The 22,234-nt window shown below is 39.4% G+C and overlaps 1 long non-coding RNA gene across 2 annotated transcripts in view; it reads right to left on the reverse strand.

The window, feature by feature from the left end:
* LOC144071777 (uncharacterized) overlaps window positions 1–22,234 on the reverse strand; it is a 161,368-nt gene that overhangs the window by 118,967 nt on the left and 20,167 nt on the right. The window contains exons 3-4 of one of the 2 annotated variants that reach the window (XR_013299728.1): window positions 11,520–11,570; window positions 11,201–11,449 (exon numbers count right to left, since the gene is read on the reverse strand). This is a non-coding gene — a long non-coding RNA (uncharacterized LOC144071777). Of the gene's footprint in view, window positions 1–11,200; window positions 11,450–11,519; window positions 11,571–22,234 lie in introns of those variants that run through there. The other variant, XR_013299729.1, reaches the window with a different exon arrangement.

The raw sequence follows: 22,234 nt of genomic DNA on the forward strand, positions 1-22,234 counted from the left end.
TTTTCCCGGGAAAAGACAGCGATGAACGTCAATGGCGTACGGGCAAACATTGCCCGAAAATGGGGTAAAATCCAGCCAAAAACAGCATTTATTGATTAAATACAAATACTGGAGCTTTTTAGACATCAGAACCGGGCCCAGAGTATAATTTCCCCGGTAAAAAGACAGCGATGAACGTCGATACGTCCATACGTGAAATGACAAAAAAATGCACTAAAATTAGGTAAAATCCACTTCCTAGCATCATTTATTGATTGAATACAAATACTGGAGCTTTTGAGACATTACAACCAGGCCAGGGGGGGTGATTTTACCCGGGAAAAGACAGCGATGGACGTCAATGGTGAAACGCCAAAAATTAAACTGGGGTAAAATCCACTTCCTAGCAGCATTTTGTGATTAAATACAAACACTGGAGCTTAAATACAAACACTGGAGCTTTTCAGATATCAGAACTTGGCCCACAATTGAAATATTATTTAGGAATATAGCCATATTTTACTCACCAAAAATCCTTTTTACACAATATCCATCCTCCTTTCTTTCTTCCTTCTTTCCTATTGCCATCGAAGCTAATGATGAAAGTCGAGCCTGTCCTGTCATATTTCCGGCATAGTCCGTTTTGAAAATGGCTTTAAATCAACATAACAATATTCTATTTGGTGGTGCAGCTAAGTTAGCGCACTGAAAGTCCCGCACACACCATTTTCCCGGCTGTAACAGGCTTGCTAGCTTCGGAGTTGACCACCCTTTCTTAATGATGTCCATTTTTTCCTGGAAAAGTCCGTCTGGAAAATAACTTTGTGAGCAAACAGAATCCATTTGTTTTTGCTTCTGTCGGCCATTGTGGGTGGAGTTTGCGATCTCGGCTGCCTCGGGTACTGCTTTGGCCCGCCTACTAGCCAATCATAGTTTGTGAAAGCAATGACATGTCCCAGCCAGCAAAATGCTAACGCCTATGAAAAATCATTGTGGGGTTGCCAACTCGAAATCTGATTGGTTAAAAGAAACAGTCTAGTTTAATGCAGCAGAGCCCGCAAGAACTGATTGTGAAGGCTTTGAGGCAGATGTGATCTGGCAACAAATAATGGCTGAAATGTGATTGGTTAAATGCTTCAATATGAAAACACACATCTGGAAGCAGTGCAACCAGGGGGAAAGCAATGAAAGGAAGCTAACAGACCATTTGGAATAATAAGTATTGATGGACAAAATATAATATGATTCAGATACGTATTTCTTAGGCCAGCAGAGAAGGCCTTGAAGGCCCTGGCCCTGGCCCTTGGATCTTTTTTTAAAAGAGCTATTGTTTGTTCATTGAAGTCAGATTGTGCATGTTTTATTTTAATTATTCCATAATCGGAAAGCAGGATCTAGCTTTTTGGAGTTTTCTGTTTCTCTAACAAAATAAACAAAGGAAAAAGTGTTTGAGAATGTTTTTATGAACAGCCTCTTGCAGCAAAATCATGTTTTAAGTGTGGATACAAATGTCAACAATATTTAAAGCTGCTTTTGTCACATTTTAACCTGCCGCATTGCTCTGCCCCTGCTACATCCAACTACTGTAATTCATCAGAGTGGAGTGGATGGATGTCAACACGACCTAGTACCTTCCCTGAATGTTATCCTATTAATATAAAAAGTCACATTTGGTTATGGAGAAGCCAAGTCACCAAAACACACCCCCTAGAAAGTCAAAAAGAGTTTTATGAAATGCTGAAATTGACATTATGGAAAATGGAAAGGTCATCGCTCACTGAATAGAAACAGATTGTTTTTGACGACTCATGACACATTGCTGTTCTTGCAGAACTCATTTCAAATTGTGGCCGCAAAGGCAAGGTCTCATCGAGCTATGGTTCCCAAAACTCTACTGAGGTTTATTTCTCGCAACAGATGAAAGTCATTCTCTTCACATCATCACAAATTGAAATCTGTGTTTTTGCTAAAGAATGACACATTTCCAAAATATTACACATTATTCATCAGAATTACTGATGATTTATTCACTTGGAAACCGAAAAAGGCCTCATCAAATTGAAAAATATATGCACACGCAGAACTACCTAATGTCCATAAATGTGGGGTGAATAATAGATGGATTTAGGCACAACTCTTTTACAGTCTCATCTTTCTCTCTGGTGAAAACAGGGCTTCTCTCACAATGGGGAGATTAATGGTGAACACATGTGCCGAGAAGGATACTGTCTTCCAGTGGCTGCAATTTAGGATTAGTGGAAAGACTTGGATGGAAACACTCTGCCTTTCACTTAAACTTCTTCATCTCCCAAAGCCACGGCTCATTTTTGTCTCCTCATTCATTCCCCTCAAATCACCAGTTGAATTTTTGGACTCGTGCTCCCTCGACAAGGTCGTTGAGCTTTTTCCCACTGGACAAAGATAAACAAGACAGATGCTCACAAGGTGAGGCAAAGGAGAGAGGAGAAAAGATGAGCCTGAACTCTTAGCAACCAAGCTCTGTGGCAGCACGAGCACACTGGCAGTCAAGCCCTTTGCTACTCCAACAGCAACAGTGACAAGCTGTATCTCACACACATGCTCCTTTTCTGACCTTGAACCACACGGTGTTGCAAAGACACCAGTATGAACTGTCAAGAGGGACTCACACGTGCGCACTATATCATGATAATCCCTCGCAATCCAGGCTACTGTCATGGAGGTATGAAAGCCGGCCAAGGACATGTGAGAACTGACACCAAACCAGAACAAATAAACCGCACCATAAGTTTTTCCCTCACTGCAGGAACTGAGAGAAAGGAAGAGCGAAGATAGAGGAATAAAACAAATGGAGTGAGAGGGGGAGAAAAGTTACAGAGGGTTTTGAGAGTAGAAAAGTCCACAGCACGCGGCGTAGAGTGTGCCTTGCATGCAACTCGTTCCCACCCACAGACCAAGTCTCCAAGTTGCTTCGCTGGCTCGGTCACGGTGGAGAAAGTTGCGGCTGACACAAAGTCTCACACAAGAGAGAGAGGATAAATAGGAAACAGATCACAATAATAACATATTATCACTGCTCATAACAGCAAGCATTAATACAGCAAAATAGGAATGGATCCAGGAAAAAAATGGGTGGAGAAAAAAAATCATGAACTAGTTAAAAGAAATTGAGCACAATAGGGAAGTTAGACATGAAGTCTAGATACTCAAGGGCCATGTTGACGAATCGTTTTAAAACCATTTCACTGTATAATTTTTTTACAGCCATAAGAAAAACTAATTTATCTCTCATTTCTACAAAATGGGTAACTCAGACTGTTTGACATTGCTTTAAGAACTAACACTAAAATATGAAGCGATGCCAACTTTTGGAAATCTAATGAGGATATATTTGTATACGTCAGTGATTTTAGCCTACTTAAAAAAACAGACAGTAGTGGCAGTCTGAAGGGTGGCTTCTACGGACCAACTTCTGACTAACTTCTAAAATCTGAGGATACATCGTTACTATTAGTTCATGCGTCAGACGGAGAATAGGACGTCAACGTTAGATTCCACAAGAAGAACAACACCTACTGAGTGGCATCTTGGCAGGCCTTCAGCCTGTAAACACCTCAAAGGGTGTCAAGAAACATGTTGACAGTTTGTTCAGTGTATATTTAGTTGATTTATAACCGAAGCAATTATGAGATAACTCGTTCAATTTACTCCCTTGGTGGTACCTTGTTCATAATTCTGAAATTCCAGACAAATCTGCCAAGACAGTCCAAAACATATTTTTTGTTCTTTGTAAAAAAAATTAAAAAAAATCCCTAACATGCGTTGTTTTGAAATGTAGCAACCCCAATTAGCAGCGGAAAGCCTACATTACGGGTGAGGAGAATACATGCTTACATGAAAAAATATAGTCCGGATCTTGGTTTCAACTGCTTTAAATCCTCTAATTATTCAGGATATATTTCTCTTAAAGTTATTATCATGTGTAAGTAAACATTAATACTGTAAAATATTTAATTGGACCTAAGAAAAGCGTTGTCAACAAGCCTGCCAAATTTAAAATCAACCATAAGAATTGCCAAGTATAATGGAGTAAAGCTTCAAGATGAGGACAAATAAGGCTTCCCTGTCAGGTCTCAAACGTTGTATGCCCGCCCGTTGACTCGGGTCAAACAATGCACCACTCAAATACCAAATGTCAATCAACTACCTCTACTCATATAACGTGAAGAAGAATGAATGCCATCTTTTCTAGCTTGTTTCTTGTCTCTGTATATGTGTGGATAAGCATCGCTCAGCCATACGTTCAGATTACTTCATTCCTACTTCTACACCAGAGAGGCTTTGTGCACACGTGCTCACAGTCAGAGGCATCGTCATCTCAGCAAGTCTCACTCCCACCTTCATGCCAGCATGGGGTTGAGGTGAACCAGCAGTCTCAGATAGTGTTAAATTTGGCTCCATCTTTGATACGTGTGGCTCTCTGAGGGGCGCGTATCGCACATTACTTGTCACACCCTCCAAAAGGTAACCTAGTAAGTCAGGGTCCCCTTTGCAGATTATAAGGAGATTGTAACGCATCCATTACTGGGCAAAATTGCAGGATTCCCAGCAGCATTGGGTTGTGGCTGAGGGGTGGCTGTCTATTTCACCTTGTGTTATTACACAAAACCCAAATAACACAAAACACCTGAGGAAAGATGTATTTTGTGGGATAAACGGCTGATATCATGTGAGCATAGCTTTATGGTGAAGTAGTTTTAAGTTAGTGTTCTAAAGTTGGCGGGTAGGCCGGAAACCCAGGTTTTCACTGGCAACTTTAAATAGGCTCTTTAAATTGCCTAGAAAATCTGTGTCAGTATATTCACATTTCAATTATCTTTAAACATATTTTATGCATGCTGAAGAAGAAAAAAAATCATGAAAATAACTTTGCAGGATCTGCCAAGCATTTACAATTGGAAAACTGGTTTAGATAGATCGTGAAGACATTTCCTCTTTAAAAAGGTACAGCTGTAAAGGAAAGAAGTGCTAGTTATCCAAAAGCATGATGCCAAGGAAAAATATAGATGTTAAGGATTAATAAATAAAGATATGAAACAAATGAATATATCCAACCATTCATTCATTTCCACTAGCAGTTTCCCTGAGTGGGGTGGCCTGGCGGGTGAGTGGTTAGCGCGTCGGCCTCACGGTGGGGGACCTGGGTTCAAATCCAGGTTCGGACATTTCTGTGTGGAGTTTGCATGTTCTCCCTGGGCCTGCGTGGGTTTTCCCCTGGTACTACGGTTTCCTCCCACATTCCAAAGACATGCATGGGATGCCGATTGGACTCTCTAAATTGCCCCGAGGTATGAGTGTGAGCGTGAATGATTGTTTGTCTCCTTGTGCCCTACGATTGGCTGGCCGCCAATTCAGGGTGACCCCTGCCTCTGGGAGGAAGTCAGCTGGGAGAAGCTCCAGCACCCCACACAACCCTAGTGAGGATAAAGCGGTTCAGAAAATGAGATGAGCTGAGTCTCCCTGAATGATCATTTTAAGTAATGTGAATCCTCAAGAAAAGCAAACAAACTTGTAAAACTATAAACATTATTGATGAGAAACATGTATTAAGTATTTTAAGCAGGGAAATCAATAATTTGCGTTCCAAGTGCTGCTGTAAATTATGTGCTGAAATAACCGAAAAGGTTTGCTCCAGAGTTCCCAGTCTTTGAATGGAATCTTCTTACCACCAACAAGATAGACTAGGAAAAGTGCTGTTATAGAAATCTTCGGAGCCTGAAGGGTTTGTTCTGGTTTGGTTGGGTCAAGTGACGCAATACAAAAATGAATTGTAAACTACACATCTGACTGAAATCAGCAAGTTATAAAGTAGAACAGAGAAAGTAGAGCCCTAATCTTTTTCGGTATCAACTTTCAACAACCGCTGGGCAGTACCTACATTATAACATGGCCTCTCAATCACTAGCCAGTGGTTGTTTGGATGGCTAGCCAAACCACAACTCTGGCTTCACAATGGTGGAGTGAAGTATAACGTCATAATTTATGTAATTGATACTAAAGTGAAATTATAAAACCATATAGGCCAATTTTAAATCCATAATCTAATCTAACACTCCGTTATGAGTTTAACTTGTAACTGAAATCACCTAAAATCGCCTCTATAATGAAGTGAAATGCCATAAAATCATTTTAGGCACCCAGAGGGTGCACAAACTACTAAGTTATTATTAGATTTTTACAAAGAAACAATACTGTATTGTCAAATATCAGGTAGACCTCTTAAGATCATACACATCGCTTACATTTCAATATATATACATGTACACACACGTACACACATATATATATATATATATATATATATATATATATATATATATATATATATATATATATATATATATACATACATACATATATATATACATATATACACATATATACATATATACATATACATACACACACACACACACACACACACACACACACACATACATATACATACATGTAAATAATTTTGGCAGAGCTAAATGGAGTAGAGGTAGTCCCAAAAATGCTGATTCGTTCGAAAAACACAAATGGGTCATTCAATTTTCCGCTTTCGTTCTCAACTGATGCAACAGTCCCCTCACACTTAGCTAAGGAAATGATCAGTGAATGCTAAATGAAGCAGAGGCCAGCTGAACATAAACACACCCTCAATTATTACATCACTGTGGAAAATGCATGGAGCACCTCCAAAGGTGCAGACCCCAAAGTCGGCAAGTAATTTCACACCAAGGAATGACTGCAGTGCAATATATATTTACCAGGAAGTTTTTACAAGATTCCATCTCAACACGTCAAACGGATATTTATTTGCGTGATTAACAAGTTGAAAATGAACTACGGCCTCCCAGTTCCCTCTACTGGCTAACTTGGAACCTACAGGCAACAATAGGTCCACATTTAATTAATTTAATTAATCAGACCAGTGACAAAACAAGCACAGGTTTGCGCCAACACACTAACAGGCTGAAGGCTGTGTGTGCATGAACTCAACTGGCTAACTTATAACATACAGGCACAATATGTCTGCAAGTAATTAATCAGCTCTGATACAAAAATAAAAAGGGGGCACTCGGGATGGGAACCACGCAGGAAGAAATTTGAAGCATCAACCTCAAAACTAGGAAAACAAGTGAAGCAATTCTGACCACACAGGAGAAAAAAAATAGTGATCTTTAAATGCATATTAAACTCGTTCCACTTGTTTTTGTGGAAACTGAGTGGCGACTTGACAAGCCTTCAGTCTGTAACAAATGAAACTATATCTGTGAATCATCATTCACTTTTGATGGTTCAAATTTAAACCAGTTACAAATATTCATGTCAGTTATGGGAAATCAAACATGTATCACTCCCTTGTCTAGTCTGGTTGTCTAGTAGTGACATGTTAAGTGTGTCCTTCGATTGAGCAGAATCACACGTGTTCATTCTAACCACAAAACACAGATATTCGTAAGACAACGTATATGTTTATTGTGTTGGTGCTTTTATTGCCACTATTGCTACTCATGCTTACACAAAGGCTTAATAAACACAAACAAACACGACAATCCGAGTCAATTGAATGAGGTCTTTCAAAAGAACATCAAATGGCATACATGAAACATGTCTGTGGATTACACCTTCAGTGCTCTGATTTGATTTTTTTCTTATTTTTTTCTACTTTTCTTCCAATTTCTTATTCCAAGCCTCTTTTTTCTCTTAACAGCTACTCTGTTGCACTATTTTCATCATAACACTTAGTTGTAAATAAGGAAAAGTGCTTGTCAAAGAAATTCCATGCCTCCTTATTTTCCAGGTTCATTTCAGTGATGGTAAATATCCTAGCCATGTGAGATTAGACTCTGTGGCACAACATACAGGATCCCAGATGATTTTTCATCTCCAAAACAGGTTATTCCACCATCTCAGATATGGAAACACATGTAGTGGACCATTTGAGTTTTATCCTGGAAAACTGTCCATGGCTCTCATTATTACAGAAACCAAATGGCACATGTTGTATACATTGGCACATGAAGAATATATCTTGATTTGGGGTTGGATCAGAAATGTAAAATTTGGATTGATGCATGCAGGGTTGCCAACTCCATGAAAAAAATAAAATAAATAAGGGACAGCATATTGACTGAGGCCGTCGCCCCAATATCAGTCACCCTTTGTGTTGTTTTTTGTTGTTTTTTGATTCCACTTTATTTTTTGCCAAACCTGAATTAATTAGGTCCATATTTGAATTATATAAGCCCATAGAAAAACAATAATGATCAGCAATCTTTTTATGCATACATGCATGGATAAAGAAAATCTATCATTAAATTAAAATAATCAAATCTTTGGTTTTCTTTGCTATATCGGTCCCAAATAAAAACTGGGAGAAGTTTTAAAGGCCTCACTTCAGATTCATGCAGATATTGCTCTATGGGAAGTATTTTATTTTTTGCAGAAATTTAAAGGCGCCGTGTGATTGATCGTGCAGGGTTGATCATGGGAGGTGTGAGGGTTACTATACAAAGGAGAACATTCTGTGCAGTAATAGAAAGAGTGAACAAACACTGAAGAAAACGTGTAATGATTTTTAAAAATTATCTGCTGCATTATTTTTTTGGTCATCCATGGTTCCAAAATGTCTTCCAGTTATCTTCACGACAATCGACAGTAACTCCACCAATGAAATGGCAGAATTTTGTATTCTCATACTCGTATGCTCATTGGTCAAAAAGCAGAAGTGGCAGGGGAATACATTTGGCTGCATATTCTTACAAGGCAGCATACCAATATTCGGTCCTTCTAAAAATTGAAAACTATTTTCACATTTCATATGGGACAAAGCGCATCCCTTGTGAGATAAATTTGGGACACATGCATTTGTTTCAGAATACAGGATGATTCCGTTTTTCAAGGGACAGTTGGCAACCATATGTGCATCCCTATGTCACAAACGCCGGTTGGGGTAACTGGCCATGGGTTTCTTTTCTTCTGGTTTTGTTGTGTTTTTTGACAATGGTGATTTAGTATTTTGGGAGGAAATGTATAGAGGAAAGAAATTGCAAGCAACATTTGTGTTTTTGATATCCAGCCAACAAAAATATACCATAATAATTTAAAATATTTACATTTATTGAGTAAAGACTGTCACAGGAGATTTCCCATAATCTCTTGCTTCGCAAATAAACCATAAAAACTCAAAGCAAAACTCTTCAGCATCAGTTTTTTTAAAGGAGCCATGAGGGAGTTTCCGCTTTCTCTTGGTTACATAAACAACAAAGCTTTAAGTTCCAAAATCCTTTAACAGTACAGCTACTGCCTGGCCACTATGAGAAAGTGCTTCCACCCTGAACTGCTTTGCCTCAGTAGGTAGCACGGTACCATTCAAAATACCCCCACAAATGAGTGCTATTGATTTCAAAATGCACACTCAAGAATTTACAAATCCATTTCACTGAATGAGAAAGTGGTCACTGTACATATTTTAAAACAATATATAACAATAAAAATGTAATGATGACAATACTATGAATAGAAGGTTCACTTTTAAAAGTCGTGTAACGAAGCTCTTCATGTTACATGTTGAGTAGTGTATAGACATTTTTTTTTCCACTGATTCCTATTGCAATGGATAGCTAGCAATTTAGGGCTATTACTGTTTTAAAGGATGTATTAAAGGGCTATATAAAGACCTTATGGGAAAATGTAAATATGAAACAAATACATGTTACTTTGAAAACGCAGCCTATGAGAAGATCGCATCCTGTTAAACATATTTACATTTTTCAAGCAAGAAATAGGGTTTAATTTGAGACCCATTGGAAAAGAACGTTTTTCCCTACATACAAGCCAAACACAATTTATTGTGTGCGTGTCTGCTCACGTGTGAGTGGTGCTATGAGCAAAATATGAATTGCTCCACCTGATGATCTTTAAAGGCAGACAAACACATCTTTCTCTGTAAAAAAAAAGTCAAAAGATACAAAAGCCTTCCCACATTTGGGCCTAAAACCCATCCAAATCCCTTAAAAACCCTACTGGACTTATCTTTAAAGGCCAAATGTTTTCCTTTCTTAACTTCTGATGGCTAATTACTCTGGCAGGGCTCAGAAGGAACTGCTGGGTGGCTCCGAGCCCAGTTTCCACTGCATTCAAATTTCCACAACTCCTTCTCTTGTGCTCTTTTTGCAACCTCCGTTCTTTACATCCTCTTCTCCTGACCTAATCCAGAGTTACGAAACTTCCTCCCTCTCTTTCTGCTCTATCACAAAAAATATTTAGTCTGTATTTCTCTACTTCTATGTGCTCCTCCTCTTCTGTTTTCTTTAAGGTCTCTTTTCAACCTCTCTCAATCAACCAGTTGTGAAGCAGCCTCTCGAGGTTTCTGCTGGATGGGATTCATCGCCCGGGAAATATCAAGACGCTAAAGTGGGTTCCAAACCAGAACTTAAACGACCTTACGTTTTGATTTATACATCTCACCAGTAGCTACTTTGAGTCACGGTATGCCTTACAGAACGTTGAGTCCGGCACAATATGCAGTATGCCAAAAAGACACTTTCAAAGCAGAACCATGATAAAAACTCTGGGGATCAATGACCAACCTCCAGGGTTAATTCACATCTCTAATTGATTCCACCTAGCATTACTCACAAGAACTTGTACAACCCATCAACTTTACAAATGAGCACACATGCACAAAAATACACGTGTGAAAAACATCTGGACATTCAAACATTAACGAGATGAGACCTTCTGTCTCCTAATATCTTCTAATATTTTTTCAAGGCATACTAAACAGTAAAGGCAGTGTCAATTAGCAGAGAGGGCATAATTCATTTGTGGGTAATGAAGGAACACACTGCAGTCCATCAGGCCTTATGAATCAAAGAAGCTATTGTGGTCATCACTTTGTTGATGAGCTCTTAAGTTTGCAAGTCACATTGAAAGCAGATCACCGCCTTCTCACCTCTAGTTGAGTACAGCCAAATAAAATTATTGATTAAAACAATCCATTAAAAATAATCATTTTGAGTCTTATTGAAAATGTTAGGGAAACCATTAAAACGCACAGTATTACATTCACACACTGCAATTGGTGGAAAGAAGTGGAACTATGGATTAAATATAAAACCACACTGTAATAACTTTGCAGTTTATATAACTGTTAATATATCCATAACAGCAATAGACGGCGGAGCCAGGGTAAAACACGTGTAGCTCTTTATTGCCACTGTACAACAACACACACACACACAAACCGGACACACAACACTACTACGTCCGGGTTACGCTGTGCTACCCCACGGCTCCAGGTGGCGTGGTTAAACACACTTCCATAACCCGAGGCAACTATCATTATCAATATATTACACACACCGTAGGGCCAAGCAGCAATAAAGACTGTGTGTATATGTGAGGGGTGGTTGTGCTCATGTGCATCCATGTCTGCTTCCTGTTAGGTGTGATTTAGTATTCAATACCAAAGCACAAACAACTTTCTTGAAAAGGGACTTGAAACATACCGTGTCTTTTGGTCTTTGGCAAATTAGTTGAGTCGAAGGTCAAAACTGGAACTGGAAGAAAGAAAAAGGGAATATGTTATGCAGCTGTAGCTGGTCCCTGCCAATATACTGGGTCATCCTCAGGACATCTACAGAAAACTACAGTACCTATTCTCTCCACTGTAAAGTAAAATATTTATTTGAACTCTCAGATGGAAAAGAAATGGCATGGTATACGTCATTTCAATTCTACAAACTTAATTACTATGCATGGATGAACATTCACGTTGGGATAATCGAATAACAAACAGTTAAACTCAACGCATCAAGAGTTTTCTCAGAACAACCAGAAGAGAAAGCATTAGTTTTGTACTTCACAGGCCAATGTAGGTGAATGTTTCCAATTAAAATCTGCTCCACTAGTACAAAAGGAAGATATTCTACAAATAACCATAGACAATGACAGGACCTCAAAACCCAAGTGATCTTAAATACCAGCAACAAATCTGAAGCCTAAAAAATAGGAGGTCAGAATACATGTACATATTTAACCTTTGGACTGCAAAGTTTCTCTCGAAATGGATGAACTCATTCTTTCTTTGAAGTGGAGTCAGCAGTCTGACAGACAGTACAGCCGCAAATTTGGCAAATCTATCTTTTGAAATCCATAGGATAGCTGTTTTGTTTGCATTGCATTTTAATATTGACAACAGCCTGTTAGTCATACTTTGACATGTAAACAACCTGTTAGTCATACTTTGACATGTACCAGTACTGAGGAAATTTAAGGTTGACTGAATTTGTAATAATCAAAGTATCTGTCTGCTGCAGATGATTGTTTAAATTTTCCTTCTTTGTCTTCAACAAAAGTAAGGTTCAAAATATTTGCTTAAGACAAAAAAAGTTAACAAAAGAAATTTTATTCAAAGTAAAACAAAATTAAGTAGTGATGCAGATGGTGAATGATGGCATGTCTGCACCACAGTATTCCATCCAGGGTCTGGTCTTGTGTGGTCTTTGCCCATTTACCCTATACCCATGAGAACTTTTTTCCCCTCTATCCCCAGTTCCACCAAAAAAGTGGTAGTGATCCAAAATATCCAGAGATGTGATTGTAAGTCTGAAAGGCTGGAAACTACGATGTAGTTCAGGATCAACACATTCTCTAGCTCCTACTCAGTTGAGAGGCTCCAGCACTTTCGTTAGATAAGTGGTATCGATGATAGATTGATGGGTTAAAAACATATATCAAAGTGTCCCTTGGGACTATCATTTACAAGGCTACTTGTGGAATATTGCAAGAAATACCTTTTCAGTATATAGCAGACAATTGCACAACTCCTTCTGACCCAATTCATTGGTGAACTGCAAGTAATTTGGTCTGAGTCTAAAGCAAGTTCCAAATCTTTCCTGTTGTGGGAAAGTTGAGTCACATCGCGATCGATGTGCTGAGCACCAAATGATGTAAGGTTAGCTATTAGCAAATGTGCAGGTTTAACTAAATAATTGCATCCAGCTGCACACGAAGTTTGGGGTTATATTTTTTTAGGTTTAATTGTAGTATCGCTAGTCTTGACTATTCTAGAGTTATTGCTTCCCAAGTCAAGTCGAGGTGAGTCTTGAGTCATTGCCACCTAAGTCTCGGACCCCTCTCGGTCCAAGTGAGTCAAGTCCAAGTCTGTGCTTTTTTCCTTCAAGTCCGGGTGGATTTGCAAGTCATCAAATTTGTAACTAGAGTCAACTCTCGTCCGATTCCTCGTGTCACGAGTCTAATTGTTTGGTATGTACGATACTACATTTTCATACTGTGTAACATTTGTTAAGAAACGTGAAATTATTGCTGCTAGGTTCAAACAGCTGCAAACATTGGATGTCAAATTAAGATACATGAAGTGCTTCGCGCAGTAGTGTCGAGTGAGGGGCACGTGTCTGACCTTATAGTCAAACTCTACGAACAGATGTATTATAACATCCACAGAGCTAAGCACCAGACATAGCCCGTGCGTTGCTCTTTAGACTTGGAAAGACTTGAGAGATGGGGATGAGAATCTGTGTGAAAGATTGCATCTACTCCAAAACCACTGTGCATGGAGTCTTGGAACAATGCACACGTGAAATACGCAATTGAAAGCATTCCAGTCTTTTATTGGATCAGGACAGTTCTGTTACAGAAATAAATTCATGAGGTTGGCACGCGTTACACCTTTTGACTCACCACATTGTTTGCAGCCATCTTGTCCGTTACCTCTTTGGGGATGCACAAAATAGATATATGCCAAAGAACGCATGGCATTGTGACTCGGTGTTTCCCAGCTCTTCACAAATTTGATCAATTTGATCTAATAAGGTTGGAAGGCCTCTTTCCAGGAGTAAGCAAAACCTGGAGCTTAAACAACTGCTTGGCCTTGTGCTGCTGTTAGTTTTCCTCTCCAGTGTCGAATGTTTTCTGCCAAGATGGACGAGTGCTTGGCCACTGGTTTCAATTTTTTTATTACAACCACACGTAGCCAGTCTCTTCTCTGCTCGCTTTCATAACTTCTACCCGGACAGTATTGTTTCCATTGACTCAAACGCAAACGTTAAGTCAGTAATAAACCAGCTACATGCTGATATGTGCCACATATTGCTGCATTTTGTAACAGTACATGAAATCCAAATAAAAAGATGGAATGTTACCAATGTGAACGCCAGTCATGGGTTTGGCATTCTACAATCTAAATGATGTACTATGCAACCCATGGCTCAGTACAAAAAAATAGTGTTGTGTTCTTAGCTTTTTATAAATTTGTTTCCACAATCAACATCTATGATAGGAAACAAGTTTTTTTTTTGCCTTGTAAGACAAAGAGTGGTGACGATAAATTGCTCACAGTTGCTCAGTCACATGAGATCCATTTAACTTGGTTGGCTAAGAGTCTGGTCTGGCCTGTGTATGCTGGCCTCGTAATGTGGAAAGTATGGAAATGAACGTGCTACAGCAATTGACATCTGACATAGTTTGATGTCTGATGAAGGACAGAACCGGACAACTATGAGATTAGTATAAACTCAACGTGTCAAGTGAAACATTGTGCTGCTAGATGGCGAACAGAACTTAATAATTGTAGTCTTTATATGTCACTCCGTCACTTAATGTCAAAGATACGATCAGGCTGTGTTTGAGTTTCAGGGAAAAAACAATGTGTTCATTGACTGTGGACCATGTTGCTAATAGTTCAGATCAGCCATGCTGGACAGAGCTGATTGCATTGGTAAGTTAAAGCCATCATAGACATTTTTTAGGGGGCATCCACTTTCATATAATTATGCCCCATGTTTTTTTTCAGCCAGACAGTAGGAATTAACAATTAAGTAAAATGTACTTGCTTCCTTTCTCCTTATACTTCATATATACATATTTATAATCTATAAACTGTAAATAGAATGTATTTTTGTGCCCATGTCAAACATCAATGTGCTAAAGAAAATGATATATATACATCATTTTCACAAAAATACATTCTATATACAGTTTATAGTTCACATATGCTTAACCTAATAAAACCATCTTAACAGTTTCCTATCTAATGCATAGAAAGAACGTTTTTTTTAATTCAGCTTGAAAGAAAATGCTTTTTTTACAACTGTTTCGTATTCCTTATCCAGTTTTCAGTCAGTAAAAGGTGATAAGGATTATTTTGTGTTGAACAAGGTGTGCTTAACTGTTGACGCATGAATGTACGCCATCTCAGAGGGAAGTAGAAGCCTTTGGTTTTGTGGTTGGACTGCATTCAGATCTGGCGTCAGAGAACGTGCCATGTGTCAAAAACAATGCATTTCAATTGCAGTGTGTTGTGAGGTTAGGGTTTGTGGTCAGCAAAATGTATAGTGCAGAGTTAACTGCCAAAAGGATAACTGTGGAAGTGGTGAATTGTATTTTTAATGAGAAAAAGACTACACGCTTTTGAAAATTTGCCATATCCGTACAGCAACAAACATCAATGTAAGAGAACATTACTGTGAGAAAAAAGTTAGCTCTCTCTCGCAAAGGTCTGATACAGTATATTGCTACCCTAAAATAAAATTAACCCAACCATCCATTAAGTGGTCCTCAAAGTTGAAGATTTGGGGACCCCTGGTATTCTGGCTATGTACAAATAAGAGCCATTGGTCCTTTCTTTCATAGCAGACAGATGCAAGCTAGTGGGATTCTCACTGCAACGCAGGCTTGCAAAGAGCAGTTCAACAACACCTTTATTAAATCTCATAACACAGGGGACACATGGTTAAAGTAACCAGATACTCTCTGTTTAGTCAAAAAGGGCATGATGTTGTCAAGATTTAACAAAAAGACATTTACGCACATTTTATAAGAAAGTTGCCTCCAGAGTTAGCCAAAGAGGGGACCATAAAAATACAAAATTGAAATAACACAGGTCAGCTATCCATCTTTAGTAACTGAACAAGCCGCTGCCATAACCAAGCACAGAAAAAGTGGAATTGAAAAGGTTTGGTTGTTTCTTGAATGAAAATACAGAAAACAACATGCATGTCATTTATAATGCTAAAAATAATCTAGTTTGAAAAAAAAAATGACATTTTTCATTATTTAAATTGTATCTTTTTTTCATTCAAATATATTAACTCTGATAATTCACTCTGTTGATCACTATACACACAAATAATAATTTATTCACCACATGTATCGTATTGATCTTGAATTTCTAACCCTTGGTTATTGTATTGTTTCATTATCAGTGTAATTAAGGACAACAGGTAAATCTTGGGCGGACTATCCAGATAATAAAACAAAAATCCCACAAACACAAGCATGTGGCTTTTGACTCTGGGAGTAAATAACTCCAGTTGTCACAAATGGGTGTTTATCTGGTCTAGCTCCAGTTGGCAGCAATACAAAGACACACACAGACGCACTCACTACAAGCTAGCTTTCATCCCTTTCCACATGCCGCTTGCACACAAGCAATAGAACATAGAGTTAGACAACATCTTAACTTCATTTACACATTCACAGATTACAAGAAAATGTGTGCATATTGTGTTTTTTAAATTCTCTGTACAGAATATTGCAATGTGTGTGTCATAATTTAACTCAGTGTCAGAGGCTATCAGTGAAATGAATTATAAATGTGTGCCTAATGTGCCTTCTTTTCCTGGAGGAGACAGCAGGAAAAATGTACAAGCGGGCATCCAACTTCATGTTGATTTTCCAGGGCAAACACTCAATAAACCTGTCTGAAACTTAAAGGGAATCACTTGGTCCATGTGGATGTGTGCAGCTGTGGGTGTCAGTGTATGTGCGTGTGTCAAACGTGAATACATACAGTACACACATTCACACAGGCCTTTGGATCACCAGGCAATTGGGAAAGGGGTTTAGTGAGGGAGACTGGCAAAACAACATTTTCCAGCTATGCTAATTGGCATACTTTCACGTGGACAGGAATGCTATGATAACATCCACCTCTATTCCCTAAGGGGGCCTTGATCCTATAGGCGTTTACTGGGTCAGGGAATTTTGCTCTGGATGAAAGCCAGGGGAAAGGCCCACATTATGGATATAAAAAGAGGGATGCTTACCCCGTTTTGAGGGCCACTGGCGAAATTATGAACCAGAGGAAGACCATCTCCCCGTTCCCCATCTCGTGGAAGACTTCCTGTGTGTGACGGTAGCTCCGTCCACTCTTGCTCGTTTTGTGTTTTTGCTGCTTTTCTGTCTAAATGATTTGATTTGGTGATTCTTAATGATCACATTTACTTTGATTTGCTTTGTGCTTTTTGCTTTTGCTTTGTTGTTCTGCGGCCTTTGACTGTACTGTCTAACTTATAACTATGCCTTTTCTTGCTACTCTCACAATGAAATTTCCCGAATACGGGATGAATAAAGTTATCCAATCCAATCCAAAAGACTAGTCATTTTGTAAGATGTCAGAATGCTTTGACACTGTGGGAGGGTCCAGAAATATTGGGGAAGGTTGTTCCGTTCTGGGACAAAATGGAGCCCTGTCTAAATAGGTGATGGTCACAGATGTATACGATTGATGGGGTGGTGATGAGAGAATGAGATGTTAGGGAACAGATACGCATTCAAAATGGTTCCTGTAAGAGAGGCCGACAGAGGAACTCTGGGCCCCGTCATTATCTTAACTCTATGTCCAGGACCAAGGAAGAGGAATTAAAGGAAGCTCATAATGATTGGTCAAAGTGTTTGTGGTAACTACAGTGTCAAGAAAAAAAAGAATATGTGAAGAAACATGGAATCATAGTGAAATACTTTCCTGTCCAAATCGACACCCTTCCGTTGCCATGGTGGGGCCTTGGTTGCATTTACAGTAATTTGGAGACTGAGTGGCATAGAAACGTGATGAGAAACAGAAGCTTATGGTGTACTTAAGATGATTTAGTTGCCCAAATTATGGGGTGGGTTTCAAACACATGACTTGGCACATAAAATGAAGGAGATGGAGTAAGTCATTATTTCAAATGAGTTAAATCAACCACTCTATTTAAAAGTCATCGTGTACCCACCTCTTGCCCAGCACAAGGGGTGTGGCAATGCCAAAATGTCTGCAACTGATCAGGATAGTCAAGTAGTACGAAATCAATGAAAGAAAATCTATGATAACTTAAGTGATTCACACAATGCTGTTAACAACTTTACTACACTGCATGTACAACTGCTAGGCAAATTGTATTCTTGAGGATTAACCGTGTTATCGTGAAACCACTCTTTTATTCTTGGACTTTTTTTTTAGCAGTGCGGTCAGAGCATTCAGGGTATCCCCTGCCTGGTGCACATAGTTGGGTGGGGTAGGCCCCAGCAACCCCCGCGAGAGGATAAGCGGTATGGAAAATGAATGAATGAGAATCGCTCAACATATGTCCACTCCAACAGACCCCGCCAGAGAAGTCCCCCAATCCAAGATGCCCGCCTGTAACTTACGCCACCAAATCCATCTTTAAATATATCGCTTCATATATGGGATATTAACGATTGTACTGCTTACCTTCACACTAAATTTCCTGCATAAGAAGGGCCCAATGGTTCACAATGGGGTTTAAACCAGATGAAAAATAGGACAAAACCAGTGATATCGTAAGATTTTTCTGTTCTCGCAGGAAGTATTTTTTTTAAATGGCAGTCGGTCTGAGATTTGACACCAAGTCATTTTTGAATGTAAAAACTCCAACTAGTTTATCTTTGCCTGGGAATCCAACAGGCTTTACATTTGCCAAAATAAAATTAGGGAACAAAGAAACATGGCTTTCAGCATAAAACAAAAGTGTCTTAGTTATTTATTGGAACGTTTTAAGAACTAAGCACTGTTATAATATCATCCATTTGCCTGTCTCTGGGAAAGAGAAGTTACGATAAACAGTTATGGATGGAGAGCAGATATCAATCATGTTTACAAGATATTTACAAAGTATTTTGTAGTCAAAGGGAGCCAACTAGAAAAACCAAAGAAACAATTGACCTGGCTCTGGATATACTGTATATTTGGTATTCAGCTTTACACCAAAAGACTGTGTGTTTACTGCTATCTTTGAAGATATTACAATTTTTGCACTGGGTATCAGATCATGACAATGTGTGTGTCATTTTTCATTTGGAGTCATTGTCTGATTTAGTGTGATGCCTGGTGGGAACCAAGGACTAGGTCAGTGGGGGCGAAGACGTGGCTCTCGAGCCGCATGCAGCTCTTTGCTTCTTATATTTTGTAAATACTGTGTCTCTTTGCCCCGTTTCATGTTTCTCTTTTTTTTTTCAATCATTCATTTTCTGAACCGCTTTATCCTCATTAGGATCGCAAGGGGTGCTAGAGCCCATCCCAGCTGACTTCAGGCCGGAGGCCGGGGACATCGTAAAATTGGTGGACAGCCGATGGAGGGCGCGAGAAGATGCACAACCATTTACACCCACACTCATACCGAGGGGCAATTCAGTGTCCAATCCGCCTAGCATGCATGTTTTTGGGATGTGGGGAAAAACCAGAGTACCAAGAGAAAACCCACGCATGCCTGGGAGAACATGCAAAATCAACTTAGGAGAACCGACCTGGATTTGAATCCAGGACCTCAGAACGGTGAGGCCGACGCGCTAAACACTCATCTGCCGGGCCGCCCGAAATAATACATTATATATTTTTTAAATAATTTGGCATATTGGATTTTTTTATGCTCCTTCTGACATTATGACTCTTACACTTTAAAATTTTTGCTCTTTGTCTATAACTTGTTCACAACCCCTGGTCTAGGTCAATAGCTCAATGTACTGAAGCTTCTATTTACAAAACACTGATGGAGTCCAGATGCGCTTCCTCTGGCTGCCCTTTAGTCTTTACATGCTCAATGAAGCTGGACCAGCAGTTTAAGCCAGGATAAAAAAATAAAGAATAGGTAATCTGTCGATGGGTAATTAACAACATTTGGAAAAAGAAATTGTAGATGGTGCGAAAAACAAGTGTAATAATGTACAATAGGTGGAATGTCTCATCTCATATTCTGAACCGCTTTATCCTCAAGGGTCGTGGGGGGTGCCGGAGCCTATCCCAGCTGACTTCGGGCCAGAATTGGTGGCCAGCCAATTGCAGGGCACAAGCAAGAAGACAAACAACCATTCACCCTCACACTCATACTAGGGGCAATTTAGAGTGCCCAATAAGCCTACCATGCATGTCTTTGGAATGTGGGAGGAAACCGGAGTACCCGAAGAAAACCCACGCAGATCATGCAAAATCCACACAGGTGGACCGACCTGGATTTGAACCCAGCTCCCCCACTGTAAGGCCAATGCGCTAACCACTCATCCGCCGGGCCGCCCAGGTGGAATGTCCAACAAATAATAATGAAGCAACCCTTGTTAGCTAAGCTGCTAAGTGGTAAACTGCAAAGTTTTTATTTCCTTTCTTGTTCTTTCTATTTTTATGTATATATACATATCAGTTTGGTCATCCAGCTTTCATGCGATTGATAAATTGCCACAAAAGGAAAACATTTCTTCTTCTTAAGCTATAGACTGCATATCATTTTTTTTTCAGGTTTCACACTATTGATGGATAGACGCAAAAGGAAACAATTCCTTCCTCTTAAGGGAAATATATGACCCCGGGTATAATGCATAGCCTCCAGGCCCCTTTTTCTCAATGGAAGAGCTCACAAGAGCCCTTGAGTAATCACTTCTATGTGAAGAACCCATATACTCCAAACAAAACTGAAATAACAACATCAAGGGAAAACGCCATGTTATTGCATGGCATGTTCAAATCTTCAAAGGTCGTCTCTAGATGCGCCTCTGAGGACTGGATCCCCCAAGTCACTCATGTCACCGCCCTTCAACACAGGCAGTTGAAGCCACAGCTAGCATGCCATTATTTGTGGAGATTGATGAAAAATTAAAGACACAACAGGCCTTATGGGTGGGGTTTTCCAACAAAACCCCCTGCAGTCTTAACTTCACAATATGTCACCATAATAATATGGAACCATCCTTGTCCAGACTTTTCTTCAGCTCTGGTTGGAACTAAAGCAACAGCGCCTCTGCTGCATTCAAGTAGTATGCTCAATTGCTTCACCCATTTACTTTGATTTGCTTTGTCCTTTGTGCTTTTGCTTTGTTGTTCCGTCTAATCACCCTTTTGCTACAGTCACAATGAAATTTCCCGAATACGAGATGAATAAAGTTATCCAATCCAATCTTCTGTACCCACATCTGTGTTAGGGTTACGGAGGTGGCCGAAGCTTATCCCAGCTGAACTCGGACGAAAGGCAGATTACACCCTTGACTGGTCACTAGTCAGCTGTAGGGCACACAGAGAGACAGACGACCATCCACATGTACAATCATACCACCATCAGCGAGAATGCCCGCAGCAAAGTCAGCCGAGTTAAACTTCTACAACATGAGGCAGCTTCAGAGAAATTAATCAACACATCTTTAACTGTGTTGTCCCCAAAACAGAAAATTACATTACTTCATGCAATGTACAGATAAAAACAGTAACAAAATTCAACATCCAATTGAATGATGAAGCTATTTGGATGAAAACCCAAATTAATAAGACTTTCCGCATTGTTTCACTTCATGTGACCTGTACTCCATAAGAATGAGACAATTTAACAATGTCATGTGACATCAAGATAAAACATGGAATAGATGGACCAGTTCTGTAACAGATGAAGCAAGTGTTTCCTTTGTGATAGATATGAACTGAACATCGTCCAAATCAAATGAAAACATACCCTGAATTTGATATGAGTCCGTTTACATTTTGCTGCAGGCTGTTACTGTAGCTGATGTCGATGTAACTATCTATTGACATAAGCGACACAACACACCGTGGAGGATATGTGCTTACCCAAACAATACGCTTAATACTTGAAACTTAAATTGTCTCAGCTTTGAAATATGATATTTATGGCAACATTCCACAAACTCCAGAAAGGGAAGGTTTAAAAAAAAAAAAGAAGTGTCAGGAGCGGCCTGTTTGTCCCTCCTGACGTGCCGTCAGAGAGCAGCTGCAGTCAATCTGCTGATTGCTTCCTGTTTTGTTATTTAAAGAGCAATGAGTCACAGGACCATTGCCGGATCGTTTCTTCTGTTCATGCATGTGCGCAGCATGCTGCCGTTTTGTTTCCATGCCATTGTTGATTTATAGATCCCTGTTGATTTATTAAAGGATGTCGTTTGAAGCCAACTGCCTTGATTCAACTCACGTTTCCCACGGATGGGTCCT

This window comes from Stigmatopora argus, chromosome 3, assembly GCF_051989625.1.
Source record: "Stigmatopora argus isolate UIUO_Sarg chromosome 3, RoL_Sarg_1.0, whole genome shotgun sequence".
NCBI classification, from domain to species: domain Eukaryota; kingdom Metazoa; phylum Chordata; class Actinopteri; order Syngnathiformes; family Syngnathidae; genus Stigmatopora; species Stigmatopora argus.